The sequence below is a fragment of the Helianthus annuus genome, chromosome 4, assembly GCF_002127325.2.
Source record: "Helianthus annuus cultivar XRQ/B chromosome 4, HanXRQr2.0-SUNRISE, whole genome shotgun sequence".
Taxonomy (NCBI): domain Eukaryota; kingdom Viridiplantae; phylum Streptophyta; class Magnoliopsida; order Asterales; family Asteraceae; genus Helianthus; species Helianthus annuus.
Window position 1 is genome coordinate 17,595,968 of NC_035436.2, and position 17,225 is coordinate 17,613,192.

A 17,225-nucleotide genomic window follows, 5' to 3' on the forward strand; every position below is an offset into this window, starting at 1 on the left:
GTTTTGACATGAAAAATAGTATCTAAAACAAGCCGATCTACGGATGTACAAGTGGTATATTCGTAGGACCGGGTGTCGAGAAAATCACGTTTTTATAAAAATGGGTAAGATATGAATAAGTATGATTTTTTATAAACTACAAGTGTAGAAACACTTGTACATAAAAGATCCGACAAAATATTGAGTTTTTACAAAAGTTGTCGGGAAGTTGTGAAGAGTGATTGTTTCTAAAAACGGGGTTTTTACAAGACTAAGTTATTATATGAATAGATCCACTAATATAAAGTGATCTACAAAACGACTCTTGGAAAAATTACAAGTTCATGTGGTAATACGACCTCGCAAAATAATCTACAATTTGAAGTGTTAAAACTTGTTTAGCATGTTGGAAAATTGTTTCGGTTGATTTGATAAATTGTTGAGATGTTTTTGTAAAAGAAAATGATACGCTTGAAAGCGTGGCCACCTCCAGTTACAGGGGAAACTCTGGCAAAATTTTCTAAAAATCTAACACTTAGAATATTTACAAGTGTTGGAATTATTTTTGAAGTATTTACAAAATATATTTCGCCATGACTTTATTAAATATTCGGAGGTGGGATTTTCACAAAAATAAACGTGATAAATATTTATTCAATAAATATATTTTTCACAACACTATTTATGATTATTTTGTGAAAATGTATAAATATTATTTTTAGAGTAAAAATAATATTTACAAACTTTGTCGAACTCAAAATAATACAAACGCTTATACGACAAGCATAAAAGTTACAACGGTAATTTCTATTACCACCTAATCATTAAAACGTAACTTACGCTTTACGCAGAAATATTCATCGACACGTATGTTGTCAACGTATTATTTTGGAAAAGAATTATGTAAAGAAAATATATTATTTTTGAGAAAAATAATTATATTTTGGAATAAGAAATAAAATATATTAAGTGGGACTTAATGAGATAATATGAATACACATGTATTTAAATCCCCCATCCTTGGGAAGGAAAGTAAAATACCAAGTATACACACGAAGCGGTTGTCTAACCGTTTCCCAAAAATATCAACTATGAAGCTAAAGCACGGCCATCCGTCTAATAGAATTAGCACATGTAGGTCGTTGCGCAGCACACGGATATTCGGATTACTGATTTAGTGACGCCTTCACTGTGAGTTCATGTCCCCCTTTTCTCTTAACTGTTTTCAGTTTTATAAACTGCGGGGGTGAAATACATGTTACAATGATTATGGATATGTTATACATGGTATGGTTAGCGTAAGGAGGGTTACTTAGATCATGTGAATGGGTAGGCGGAAACTTGAGGTCATTAATCCTCAGGGTAGGACCGAGGGGCAGGAGCGGTAGATCTATTTGGGTGTAGCGAGCCCAGTCTCAGGTCCAGCAGAACGGACCTTGGGATGACTTTGTTCCCGACGCATAAATTTGCTAGGTTTGAGCCTTCCTACTTGCATTTACACATATCAATGGCCTTGCAAACCATTGGTGATCTCTCTTTTTTTCCTTATTTGCTACATACCAGGGTTTTTGATAAAGATAAAGGTTTATTTACTCACTTTCGCATGAACTCGCTCAACATTATTGTTGATTTTTCAACTTACATGTATTTCAGGGAATTAAGGATCTGGCACGGTTTAGCAGGATTTCCCGCTGCATTTAGATTCAGAGTCATCCGGGTTCAAGGCTCATGGCTCTTTCCTGGACAAGCCATGGCCCCTGAACCATGTTTATTTGTTTGCATTATGGTAGTAGTTGTACTGTTTAAGACAAGTAATGGTTGTTGGGTGTTTACCCATTTAGACAATGTTTGACAATTTTATTTTCTATGGATGACTTTGCATGATTTTAAATTCATATAGCTTGTTATGGTTAAGCTATGGTATTAAGAAGTCACACCAAATTAACCACGCTTCCGCAAAGCCAGGGTGTGACAGCTTGGTATCAGAGCTCTGATCATAGCGAACTAGGGTTCATTTTGAGTCTAGACTATGATCACTAGGGCTCTCACGAAAATATTTTTCTGCATACCACTTAAGTCCAGATCCAAAACTTTTTATAAACAAATGTTGAGCATATTTTATGATTTATTAGGCTCAGTCTGGGAGGCTGAGGCTCGGTCTGGGAGGTCGAGGCTCGATCCAATCGATCGAGGTAGTTGTCTAGTGGGACTAGGGAGTCAGTCTGGGAGGCTGGGAGGCTAGTGGGACTAGGAAGGACAGTCTGGGAGGCTGGGAGGCTAGTGGGACTAGGAGGAATATGTGATTACTATGTGGTAACTTGTGTGATTACCTGATTTACTGATATTTGTACATACTTATGATTGTATTACAGACTCATGGATACCTCAGATACAGGAGATTCGGACACTACTGGACCCCGACCCATGGAGTCAGACGAGAGTATGTCATCAGAGCACGAGGTGCACACCTCGGATTATACCAGTACAGACGACGACGACTTTCAGCCATTCGCGCTACCTGACGGCGTCGATGAGCCCATCGTTGGTGGTCCTGCTGCGGATCTTCCTCTCGCTGTGATTCCCGCCCCGATTCCTCTTGCATCCTACCCAGCTTATGAGCTTATGCTTGATGCCGAGGCTGGTGACGATATTGATCTTTTCGATGATGAGCTATACGAGGACGAGGATCCTGACCCAGCTCTTTTGCCCGCTGGCGGTCTTTTGATGATCGCCGATGCTCCTGCCGGAGACTCGCCTGTTCATTCTCCAGCTCCAGACTCCTTTGAGTCTGTGGCATCTGCTCCATCACATGTGGCGAGCACGCAGCTTTTCGTTCATGACTCGGATCCTGACCAGGCGTCATCTGCCGCCCCTATGCCGAGCTTTGTTTTTGAGCATGACGATATCGAGGATTCTGACCCTGTATTTCCTCCTGGATTCGATCCAGACCGTGATATTGAGTTCGTTCATATGGACCAGCCTGTAGAGGACCCCGTTGACCCTGCCGACCCTTTTGATCCTATCGATCCGGACTTTGACTTCGATATGGCGTTTGACGATCCCGAGCCTGCAGTAGCTCCAGAGCAGGCCGCTGCTTTCGATCCCGCACATGAGCATGGTTTGGCGCATGCTGATGTTCCTGTTGATCCTATTTTGGCGGGTCAGCCACTTGGCGATTTTCCTGTTGATGATATACCTTTGTTAGATGCTGACCATGTTGTTGATCCTCTTGTTGACCCTCTGATCGCTGACATTCCAGTTGACCCTCATGTCGATCATATTGATCCTGTCGTTGCTCACGTTGATCCTGTTGTTGCTCACGTTGATCCTGTTTTAGCTCCTGTTGATCCCTTACCTATTGAGCCCGAGCATGCTCTGTTTGCAGAGCACATGGATCCCCCTGACGAGGAGGCTCAGCACGGTTGGATACCGGCTGACGAGGATGTTCCGCCGCTTCCTCCTCACCGCACTGATGCTCACCATCCTGAGTTCTCGTTTCAGATTCCTTCTGTCATACCTCCAGCGGGGCCTGGAGAGGGCTCTTCCGCCCATCCATTTGGCCATGTACCGATGCCATTACCTGTCATGCCTCAGATAGCATCCATCCCATCTTCTGTTGCACCTATCGATCTTACCAGCACGCCATTACTTTGGTCCTCTTCCTCACCCATGCCACCCACAGATCCATACCACCCATTTCATTTGGGCCATACTATTGAGGATCTTTTGATGTCATTTGTACACCAGCATGATTCCCATTCTCAGCGTTTGCAGGAGCTCGAGAGAGCTCAGATGCCTCCTTATCCATATCTTGGTCCGTCATCCTCATCTGCTCAGCCATTTCGGTCTTTTCCTCCTGACATTGTTGCTCGACTTTCGATCCTAGAGCAGCAGATTGCATCCGTGATCCGCACCCAGCAGGCCTTGGAGGAGGATTGGCTTCTCTTTCGCCGCCTACATTATCCTCCACCACCACCACCATTCTAGAGATCATCGACGTTACCAGGGTAGACACCGGTGAGACAGCCGCGATTGTTATGCACAGCTTTTGAAGACCATTTGACTACACAGATTTTTGTTGATACATGTGATGTATTGATTGTATGTAACACTGATATGATATATTTTGTACAGGGGTGATGTAACCCCTATGTGATTGATGGATGTACTAACACACTTACTATGCATATGGTCTTGATATATATGCAATCGCCGCATTCTCATCATATCTGATTTACTTGATTGATTATTTTTATATTTGGACATGGGATGTTGGACATGGGATGTTGTGTGTGATATATTGATAACATGAGATGTTATATGCTATTACTATTACTATATACGTATGATTTCTATGGCCTAATCGACGTACGCATCTTTAGAAAATGGCACCAAGACGTCAACCGCAGCCGATGCCCACAACTCAAGAAGAACTGCAAGGAATCATTGCTGCCGCGATTGCTCAGTATGCTGCATCGCAGGGAGGACCCAGCTGGAGTAGCTCCAATGGCAATGGCAACCAGAATCCCACTCATGGTAACCCTAAGTCTTTACGACGTACCATGGTCTAATCGGATTCCTGTAACAATTGCTAATACAGTTCCTATGTTGAAACGAATGTGCAGGGTGCACCTTCAAGCAGTTTCTGGACTGTAAGCCCACAAACTTCGACGGCACGGGCGGTGCTGTTGCCTTCGTTCGTTGGGCAGAGAAGACTGATTCCACCATTCGTATGAGCAAATGTGCGATCGACCAGCAGGTCACTTACATTTCAGGGCTGTTTCTAGATGGAGCCCTATCTTGGTGGAACCTTCAAGTGCAAACTCTAGGCGAAGCTGCCGCCTACGCCCTGTCTTGGGCCGAATTGAAAGAGCTTATGCGAAGGAAGTACTGCTCTCGCGCGGAGATTCAAAAGCTTGAAACTGAGTTTTGGCACTTAAAGATGGAAGGGTCGAAGATAGCGGAATATGTTCAGAGATTCCACGATCTGTCTCACGTGGTACCTTATATGGTAACACCCGAGTTTAAGAGGGTTGAGCGCTTCATCTGGGGATTGGCTCCTCAGATAATCAGTATGGTGACTTCTTCCAAACCCGCAACCATCACAGAAGCCATCGATCTGAGTGTGGCTTTAACTGAAGAAGCGATTCGGTTAAACAAGTTCGATGAGATTGAACCCAAGAGAAAGGAGACTCATGTGGAGTCATCTAGTGGTAATAAGCGGAAGTTTTCAAGTTTCAAGCAAAGCACCGGGACGGTGGTCAAGAAGGGAGAAGCGAATGCACCAGCTCAAGATTCAGTTGGTGGTGGAAAGAAGAGCAGGGGATACATGGGTGCACAGCCCAAGTGCAACTCATGTCAAAAACATCACTCCGGTCGTTGTGGGTTGAAAGTTTGTGAAGCATGTGGAAAGGTTGGCCACCTGAAGGAGACTTGTTGGGCAAATGCTGGCCGGGGAGGTCAGGGAGGAAATGGAAATAGAAATACCCGTGGTGGTAATGGGAACCGCCCACAAGGAAATCAAGGAGGAAATGGAAACCGTGCTAACCAAGCAGGCACCGTGAACCGAAACCAGGGAAACCACCAGGCTGGGAACAATGGTGGAAACGGGCAGAGGCCCGGGTGTTTTAATTGTGGAGATCAAGGGCACTTCAAGAGGAACTGCCCGGAATTGACCCAAGCTCGTGGAAGAGTTTTCAACATGGAGGCCAGGGAAGCGCGCCAGGATCCCAATGTTGTTACTGGTACGTTCCCTGTAAACCAACGCTATGCGTCTGTTTTGTTTGATACTGGTGCCGATTATAGCTTCGTATCGCTAGAATTTAAGAACATGCTTGGTTTAGCCGCTAGTAAGTTAGATATTCCTTATTCGATCGAGCTAGCAAATGGGAAGTTAGTAGAAGCCAATGAAGTGATTAGAGGTTGCGTAATCGAGTTAGGAGAGCATGAGTTTGCTCTCGATCTACTACCAGTCCAGTTAGGAAGCTTCGACGTGGTAGTAGGGATGGATTGGTTAGCAAGTAACAAGGCGGAGATTGTTTGTCACGAGAAGATTGTTCGTATTCCGACCGACGATGGTGAGACCATTGTTGTTCATGGAGAGAAGCGGGAGACGCCGTTGCGAATTATCAGCTGTCTGAAAGCAAGAAAGTGTTTGAAGAAAGGGTGTGTTGCTTTTCTAGCACACATCGTGGATAAAAAGGCTGCTGAGCCGAAGATCGAAGACATCCCTGTCGTAAGGGAGTATCCGGAAGTCTTTCCAGAAGACTTGCCTGGCTTGCCGCCTCAGAGGCAAGTGGAATTTCGCATCGACTTAGTTCCAGGCGCCGCGCCTGTGGCTAAGGCACCTTATAGACTTGCCCCGTCTGAGATGCAAGAGCTATCAACACAACTTCAAGAGTTGTTAGATAAGGGTTTTATCCGACCAAGCTTCTCGCCTTGGGGAGCTCCAGTTTTGTTTGTCAAGAAGAAGGATGGTAGTTTCCGTATGTGCATTGACTACAGAGAATTGAACAAGCTGACGATCAAGAATAGGTATCCTTTGCCAAGGATTGATGATCTGTTCGACCAACTTCAAGGTTCAAGTTTCTACTCAAAGATCGATCTTCGATCTGGATATCATCAGCTTCGGATACAGGAGGAAAGTATCCCGAAGACAGCCTTCAGAACTCGTTATGGGCACTACGAGTTCCTTGTCATGCCGTTTGGTTTAACAAACGCACCTGCAGTGTTCATGGATTTGATGAACCGAGTTTGTAAGCCGTACCTGGATAAGTTCGTGATTGTGTTCATCGACGACATCTTGATCTACTCAAAGACGAAGGCAGAACACGAGCAACACCTCAGAGCTATCTTAGAGCTACTGAAGAAGGAGCAGTTGTATGCCAAATTTTCTAAGTGTGAGTTTTGGCTGAGAGACGTGCAATTCCTTGGGCACGTGGTAAATGAAAGTGGAATTCATGTGGATCCAACCAAGATCGAGGCGATCAAGAACTGGGAAGCGCCAAAGACGCCAACCGAGATCCGGCAATTCTTGGGTTTGGCTGGTTATTATCGAAGATTTATTGAGGATTTTTCAAAGATCGCTCAGCCATTGACGCTCCTCACGCAAAAGGATAAAAAGTTTGATTGGGGAATCAAACAGGATGAAGCATTTCAGTTGTTGAAGGATAAGCTTTGCAACGCGCCAATCTTAGCTCTACCGGAAGGTACCGACGATTTTGTGGTATACTGCGACGCTTCGCGTCAAGGATTGGGTTGCGTGTTGATGCAACGTCAAAAGGTTATCGCCTACGCATCACGCCAACTGAAGGTACATGAAAAGAACTATACCACGCATGATTTGGAGCTAGGCGCAGTGGTTTTTGCTTTGAAGATTTGGAGACACTACCTTTACGGTACGAAGTGTACGATCTTTACAGATCACAAAAGCCTCCAACATATATTCAACCAGAAGGAGTTGAATATGAGGCAAAGGCGATGGGTTGAGTTGCTGAACGATTACGACTGCGAGATCAAGTATCATCCAGGGAAGGCGAATGTGGTCGCCGATGCCCTAAGTCGCAAGGAGAGAATCAAGCCCATAAGGGTTAGGGCTATGGAAATGATTATCCAAACCGATCTTTCCTCACGCATTCGAGCAGCGCAAAAAGAAGCTCTCAAGGAGGGAAACCTTGAGAAAGAATGTCTCCGTGGGATGGAGAAGATATTGGTTCCAAACAGGGAAGGAACGTTATGTTTTGAGAAAAGGATTTGGGTTCCTTTGTTTGGTGATCTAAGAGAGGTTATTTTTGATGAAGCTCACAAGTCACGGTACTCTATCCACCCGGGAGCGGATAAGATGTACCAAGATCTTAAGGATTATTATTGGTGGCCTAGGATGAAAGGCGATGTTGCTATTTATGTGAGCCAGTGTTTGACTTGCGCTAAGGTTAAGGCGGAATACCAGAAGCCTTCGGGACTTCTGCAGCAACCAAAAATTCCCCAATGGAAGTGGGAAGAAATATCCATGGATTTCATTACGAAGTTGCCAAGAACGCCTAAGGGCCATGACACTATCTGGGTGATAGTGGATCGCTTGACGAAGTCAGCACACTTCTTGCCTATCCGCGAAAAGGATCATACAAGCAAATTGGCTGAAATTTACATGAGAGAAATTGTCACTCGCCATGGAGTACCTCTCTCGATTATTTCTGATAGAGATGGAAGGTTCGTATCAAGGATATGGCAATCCTTCCAGGAAGCTTTTGGCTCGAAGCTGAATATGAGCACCGCGTTTCACCCGCAGACCGACGGCCAAAGTGAGCGGACGATTCAGACATTGGAAGACATGCTGAGAGCATGTGTGATGGATTTAGGCGGTAGCTGGGATAAGCATTTACCCCTGGTTGAGTTTTCATACAACAACAGCTACCACACCAGTATTGGTGCCGCGCCATTCGAAGCTTTATATGGACGCAAGTGCAGGTCGCCGCTCTGTTGGTCTGACGCAGGTGATAGACAATTGGTAGGTCCCGATGTAGTTCAGGAAACTACAGATAAGATCGCGCAAATCCGAGAGCGCATTAGCGCGGCTCGTGATCGCCAGAAGACCTATGCGGATCTGAAAAGGAAACCTCAAGAGTTCGAGGTTGGGGATATGGTTTTGTTGAAGGTATCACCCTGGAAGGGTGTAGCACGCTTTGGGAAGCGTGGGAAGTTGAATCCACGCTACATTGGTCCTTTCAAGGTTTTGAAAAGAATTGGAACAGTAGCATACAAGTTGGATCTACCTGCCGAGCTGAATAACGTTCACGATACATTTCATGTATCCAATCTAAAGAGGAGTCCAACTCAAGTTAACGTTGCCATTCCTACCGACGAGATTCATATTGATGACACGCTCCACTTCGTTGAAGAACCTGTTGAGGTCACAGATTGGAAAGTTAACAAGACCCGCCGGAGCAGTGTCAAGCTCGTCAAAGTTCGCTGGAATGCTAGACATGGTCCTGAATTCACCTGGGAGCGTGAAGACCGAATGAAAGAGAAATACCCCCACCTGTTTCCTAAGAACCCTGCTTCTTCAAGCAGAACCTAAATTTCGGGACGAAATTTATTTAACGGGGGGAGAATGTGACAACCCTCTCAAAACCAGGTATCCGTACGACTTAATTAATTATTAATTGATGCCAAATTACTGTGCTTTACTGAGTTTGCTGATAAACTGCTACTTGATTGTTGGTACTTGTACATATCTGCATCATACTTTGATATTCCTGTCACTACACTACTTAATTGCTGAACCTTAGTGACAAACATGATGCACAAAAGCACAGTAGCACTAAACGGAAACACAGTGAACATGCTGATATAGCCAGCATCAGGCAAACGCTGCCTCTAAAGGCCTGAATGAGCCAGAATTATTTTACTACACCCATAGTGTGTGTAGGGATACAAGGGTTGTATGATTACGTCTCTAGGAATAAGATATAGAGATTTGGATGTGCCTAAAACATACTTTAAGCACGAAACACAGCACTTTTATCAACACACTAGCTTCTAGCTAATTAATAAAGTGCCAAAATATGGGGAATTATTCCCGACACTTTGCAGAATAAATTGTGTCGCTAAAAATATTATTTATGACGCTTAACGGATATCTTAAGCACTTTAACGGATTACTATCCGACCGAACAACCGGACAATACCCGGAACATAAAAATATTGCCAAAATTAATATTGATACTTTTCTGAGCCAGTTAGGGTCCCTGATTACCCTAACACCCGCTTTTAATGCACTAAAGCAACTAACGGGGTTAGACCTCGCACGTAACGCACTTAACCAAACTAAACCGTAACTGAACGTTTGAAAACGAACCGAGCACCATTACATCCTAAAGGAATCGGCCAACTAGTGGGACCCGGGGAGTACACCTTTATTATTTTATATTGGATTGCACGAGGATCGAGACAACTTTCTCTATAAATACCTCACTACCTCTCACACACACCAACACACACTTCACCTCACCACCACTCCCTCTCCCTCTCCCTCCTCTCGGCCGAGATCACCACCACCCCCACATCCGTTTTTCGGTTCAAGTCTTGACATTCCAAGGGTATACAAGTGTCGGTGGTTACGTACAACGGAGCTCGGAACAAACGGAACGCGAAGGACCTCTACCGTTTGCTATTATCCACTCAGTTTTCGCCATAGATCTTCCCTAGCCCCGAGCTAGAGGTATAACGTTTAAAACTCATTATTAATCGTGTCTAAAGTGGTTAAAAGGATTTTTGATGGTTGAATGTCGGTAACCCGCTAAAAGAAACTTTAAAGTCTTCAAAAACGTGTATTTCGTTGGATAAAAGCACATAACGCGTGTAAAAGTCGTAGTACTTGAATATGTTGATTAATATGGCCCGATCTACGATGTGGTGGCTCTCATCATCGTTTAACCCGACTTTGTCCGGATCGCGTATCTTGACATACACTTGTTTCTTGTGTACAAGGGTTAAAAGGTGAAACTCCACCACACGGGAAACATGAACTTGTGTAAAAATGTTTTGACATGAAAAATAGTATCTAAAACAAGCCGATCTACGGATGTACAAGTGGTATATTCGTAGGACCGGGTGTCGAGAAAATCACGTTTTTATAAAAATGGGTAAGATATGAATAAGTATGATTTTTTATAAACTACAAGTGTAGAAACACTTGTACATAAAAGATCCGACAAAATATTGAGTTTTTACAAAAGTTGTCGGGAAGTTGTGAAGAGTGATTGTTTCTAAAAACGGGGTTTTTACAAGACTAAGTTATTATATGAATAGATCCACTAATATAAAGTGATCTACAAAACGACTCTTGGAAAAATTACAAGTTCATGTGGTAATACGACCTCGCAAAATAATCTACAATTTGAAGTGTTAAAACTTGTTTAGCATGTTGGAAAATTGTTTCGGTTGATTTGATAAATTGTTGAGATGTTTTTGTAAAAGAAAATGATACGCTTGAAAGCGTGGCCACCTCCAGTTACAGGGGAAACTCTGGCAAAATTTTCTAAAAATCTAACACTTAGAATATTTACAAGTGTTGGAATTATTTTTGAAGTATTTACAAAATATATTTCGCCATGACTTTATTAAATATTCGGAGGTGGGATTTTCACAAAAATAAACGTGATAAATATTTATTCAATAAATATATTTTTCACAACACTATTTATGATTATTTTGTGAAAATGTATAAATATTATTTTTAGAGTAAAAATAATATTTACAAACTTTGTCGAACTCAAAATAATACAAACGCTTATACGACAAGCATAAAAGTTACAACGGTAATTTCTATTACCACCTAATCATTAAAACGTAACTTACGCTTTACGCAGAAATATTCATCGACACGTATGTTGTCAACGTATTATTTTGGAAAAGAATTATGTAAAGAAAATATATTATTTTTGAGAAAAATAATTATATTTTGGAATAAGAAATAAAATATATTAAGTGGGACTTAATGAGATAATATGAATACACATGTATTTAAATCCCCCATCCTTGGGAAGGAAAGTAAAATACCAAGTATACACACGAAGCGGTTGTCTAACCGTTTCCCAAAAATATCAACTATGAAGCTAAAGCACGGCCATCCGTCTAATAGAATTAGCACATGTAGGTCGTTGCGCAGCACACGGATATTCGGATTACTGATTTAGTGACGCCTTCACTGTGAGTTCATGTCCCCCTTTTCTCTTAACTGTTTTCAGTTTTATAAACTGCGGGGGTGAAATACATGTTACAATGATTATGGATATGTTATACATGGTATGGTTAGCGTAAGGAGGGTTACTTAGATCATGTGAATGGGTAGGCGGAAACTTGAGGTCATTAATCCTCAGGGTAGGACCGAGGGGCAGGAGCGGTAGATCTATTTGGGTGTAGCGAGCCCAGTCTCAGGTCCAGCAGAACGGACCTTGGGATGACTTTGTTCCCGACGCATAAATTTGCTAGGTTTGAGCCTTCCTACTTGCATTTACACATATCAATGGCCTTGCAAACCATTGGTGATCTCTCTTTTTTTCCTTATTTGCTACATACCAGGGTTTTTGATAAAGATAAAGGTTTATTTACTCACTTTCGCATGAACTCGCTCAACATTATTGTTGATTTTTCAACTTACATGTATTTCAGGGAATTAAGGATCTGGCACGGTTTAGCAGGATTTCCCGCTGCATTTAGATTCAGAGTCATCCGGGTTCAAGGCTCATGGCTCTTTCCTGGACAAGCCATGGCCCCTGAACCATGTTTATTTGTTTGCATTATGGTAGTAGTTGTACTGTTTAAGACAAGTAATGGTTGTTGGGTGTTTACCCATTTAGACAATGTTTGACAATTTTATTTTCTATGGATGACTTTGCATGATTTTAAATTCATATAGCTTGTTATGGTTAAGCTATGGTATTAAGAAGTCACACCAAATTAACCACGCTTCCGCAAAGCCAGGGTGTGACAGAAACGGTTCAGTTCGATACGGCACGGTTCGGTTCGAAACGGTACGGCTTGAAACGGTTCGACTTCGAAACGGTACGAGTCGAAACGGTTCGGTTCGAAACGGTTCAGCTCGAAACGATTCGGCTTCGAAACGGTACGGGTCGAAACGGTTCGGCTCGAAACGGTACGGGTCGAAACGGTTCAGCTCGAAACGGTTCCGGTCGAAACGGTACGGACGGTTCAGCTCGAAACGGTTCGGGTCGAAACGGTACGGGTCGAAACGGTTCGCGTCGAAACGGTTAAGCTCGAAACGGTTCGGGTTCGAAACAGTTCGCGCCGAAACGGATTTTTTTGATTTTTTAGAATTTTTTAGAATTTTTATGATTTTTTAGAATTTTTATTATTTTTTAGAATTTTTTTGGAATTTGTTTGGTTTTTTTGGAATTTTTTTGATTTTTTGGAATTTACTATTTTTTTTGTTTTAATGTTTTAGAGTTTACACTTAAGTCCCTGTGTTTCTAAAACTGACGCAAACCGTCCCTGAATTAGTTAGTTAACTCAAAGTTAACAAAATAAATGCATGGAGTTAAGTTAGTGGACTGAAATGGTTACGAAAATGAAACTAATGGACTGAAATCGCAATTTTTAAACTAATAGACTGAAACCGTTATTTTTGACAAACCTCAGGGATGAAAACAGTAATTAACTCTTTTGTTAACTTTGAGTTAACTAACTAATTCAGGGACGGTTTGCGTCAGTTTTAGAAACACAGGGACTTAAGTGTAAACTCTAAAACATTAAAACAAAAAAATAGTAAATTCCAAAAAATAAAATCCAAAAAACCAAACAAATTCCAAAAAATTCTAAAAAATAATAAAAATTCTAAAAAATCATAAAAATTCTAAAAAATCTGTTTCGGCGCGAACTGTTTCGAACCCAAACCGTTTCGAGCTTAACCGTTTCGACGCGAACCGTTTCGACCCGTACCGTTTCGACCCGAACCGTTTCGAGCTGAACCGTCCGTACCGTTTCGACCGGAACCGTTTCGACGCGAACCGTTTCGACCCGTACCGTTTCGAGCCGAACCGTTTCGACCCGTACCGTTTCGAAGCCGAACCGTTTCGAGCTGAACCGTTTCGAACCGAACCGTTTCGACTCGTACCGTTTCGAAGCCGAACCGTTTCAAGCCGTACCGTTTCGAACCGAACCGTTTCGAGCTGAACCGTTTCAAACCGAACCGTGCCGTATCGAACCGAACCGTTTCGAACCGAACCGTTTCAAGCTGTACCATTTCGACACGAACCGTGCCGTATCGAACCGAAACGGTTCGGCTTCGAAACGGTACGGCTTCGAAACGGTTCGGGTCGAAACGGTACGGTTCGATACGGTTCAGCTCGAAACGGCACGGTTCGGTTCGATACGGCACGGTTCGGTTCGAAACGGTTCGGTTCGAAACGGTACGGCTTGAAACGGTTCGGCTTCGAAACGGTACGGGTCGAAACGGTTCAGCTCGAAACGGTTCGGCTTCGAAACGGTACGGGTCGAAACGGTTCGGCTCGAAACGGTTCGGGTCGAAACGGTACGGACGGTTCAACTCGAAACGGTTCGGATTCGAAACAGTTTGCGCCGAAACGGATTTTTTGGATTTTTTAGAATTTTTATGATTTTTTAGAATTTTTATTATTTTTTAGAATTTTTTGGAATTTGTTTGGTTTTTTGGATTTTTTTTATTCTTTGGAATTTACTATTTTTTTGTTTTAATGTTTTAGAGTTTACACTTAAGTCCCTGTGTTTCTAAAACTGACGCAAACCGTCCCTGAATTAGTTAGTTAACTCAAAGTTAACAAAATAAATGGATGGAGTTAAGTTAGTGGACTGAAATGGTTACGAAAATGAAACTAATGGACTGAAATCGCAATTTTTAAACTAATGGACTGAAACCGTTATTTTTGACAAACCTCAGGGACGAAAACAGTAATTAACTCTTAACCCTTTGAATCAAATCTTTTACAGATACAAGAACAAATCACTCACAATATTCCTCACAACACTCTCACTAGATTATCAACACAATAAGAGAAATGTTACAAACATTACGTTAAGCCATTGATATGAGAAATGTTATAACTCATATAATTTTAACACAAAATATATATAGTAATGCAGTAGAGCCGGTCCTTTTTAAAAGTTTCCTTTGAAGTGCTACGACCTAAACCCATCATGCCACTTAATTAGACCTATTTACCTAGTGTATCAATGCTTCAACATGTTTTCAAACTAAACCATTTTTTAATTTTTTAAGGCATTAATAAAATAAGCACATGGAAATAAATCACCAAGAGCGATCAAGTGGATATATCCTTTTACATTAAGGTTAGATTATCATTATGATTATATAGTCCCTTTCACTCTTAATTAGGTTGGACGGTTTAGATCAACCGGAGGCAAAACAAGTTTTACTATTCAAAGCGTGTGAAATGTCAGTTAATGACACAAGATTGATGAAAACATATTTGGATGTCAAATGAATTCTATATCAAACACATGGAAGATTGGATGTGGATCCGCGATTGAAATTTTGTTGGGTCAGTTTCAACCTAAAGTCATTCGTTGTACCTTGGTGAGTGTCAGTGCGAGCAGGGTCATGTAGGCATCATGTATGTATCACATGTGCACATGATGTATCATCCCTCACTCACGAGGAGGGACTACTTTGTGTGAGTTTGAGTTAAGTTTTAAATAAAGTGTTATATATAAAGAAGAACAAATAGAATTGCCTTGTTGTCACCATCTGATTGGCCGAAGAAATATGAAGTTTTTCCTTCACACCGTGAGCTCACCCATGTAAAGCCTCTCATGCTCACCCGACGCAGTGTTGGCGTCACCATGAGCAGACATGGAGGGGGCTCCCTCACGTTTAGAAGGGTACGCCATATGCTCTTATATTTATATGTAAACAAGTTCGGGTTGAATTTGTACAATAACGAATGGAATAGGCTTAAACAAAGCAGAAAGGTCAAAATTTGTTTAACTTGCATTGATCAATTGCTTCCGTCCTAAATCATTTTTGTTATTAAGAAGTTCTATTGCCTTATAATACCTACTTCGTTTTGTCTAGTTAGTTAATCCATTTGTCACATCATTTTTCCTACCGCAATATACGAACAAACAAGGTTGCACCTCAAAATGTAAACGTGTGAACTGCTATTAATATTTAAACAGACATCATCTTCATCACATAAAATATAATTTATACAACACATTATTTACTTCTAACCTTTTTACACATATAATGGGTCAGGGAAAAGATCCATTAAAAAGTAGGTTTTATGTGGAGATGACATGTGACACCCCTTAAACCATGACCCCATTTGTTTGTTTTGTATTACAATGCAAGGCATTTAGTTTGTATTTGGCATATGTGGATTTAGCATTTAAGGGGGAATGCACTAGACGGGTTTGCATTTGAGGGGTTTGCATTTGAGTGAAATGTCCTTGGGGAAGGATGGTAGATTTGGTGGGATGGTGACCCTATATGTTTGTTTTGTATTTATTTTATTCTTTTCTTGTTTTAATTTATTTTATATACATAAATAAGTTGTACACTGTAAGTTTTAGTTACTTGTATATATATTTTTTTCATTTCAAATATAGTAGTTGGACAAAATACCAAAAAAAAAAAACATGTAATGTTTTTATTTTAAAACATAAGTTTATTATTTCTACTATAATAAAAAAAAATACAAAAGTTTAAGATGCGTATATATTAATGTTCAATGTTTTTTTCTTTATAACTTTCGATATAAATAATGTGAAAATAAAAAAAATGTATATTGATAGAAATAACTTAATTATTAAAAATAAATGTAAAAGTGGTGATAATGTGGAAATATAAGTATTGGTAAAGATGTTTATAGGATTGGAGAGAAAATGTGTATTTTTAGTGTACTTGTGGAAATTTGATGTTGCAGCTGACTAGGCACGTTTGTAAATGCATTTATCACCTTGCATTGGTGATGATCTTATTATAGGTAGGATGGAACGGTATTTTGATCCTAAAACACAAGCTTTCACCTTTTTGTTTTCTTATAATACAATACACGAAATCTTGTAAAAAAAATTAACACAAAATATCTAGTACAAAAAAAATCCACCACAAAAATAATCTAGTACAAAAATTTCAACACAAAAATCTATTACAAAAAATGCAACACAAAAATGTTATACAACTTAGAAATCTAAGACAATTTTTGGGGCTTTTTTAGATATATTTTCTATAGCAATATAGTGCTCAAATTAAAATAAAAAGATATTCAGTTTTATGGTGTAATTTTTTTTAAATAATGTTGTATGAAAAAAATTACGAACGTTTAAAAATAGAGAAATATAAATATGTATTGCATTTGGAAAAAGAGAAGTCAACAAATAGATTGTTATAAGAATACTCTTACGCCATTTTTTTCCTATACTTTTATGCATCCCCTCATAACATATGACATAGTATAAAACCTCAAACCTCAATGATTCTATATCTATACCTATACGATATCTATATCTAGGTAAAGGATCCTATAAAAAGTGCCCAAAGTGTGAGAAAGGTAAGAAATAATGTGGTGATGACAAGTGTCCTATATCTAAATTAATTCAAAAGGGTGAATTAGTAATTTTCTATTTTCTTTCAATTAATTGATTTAAAGATAATTGCCCAAAATAACTTCCACCCTTTATTATAGGAATTCGATTTTAGGATTTAATCTACGAATCTGTGTAGTGTT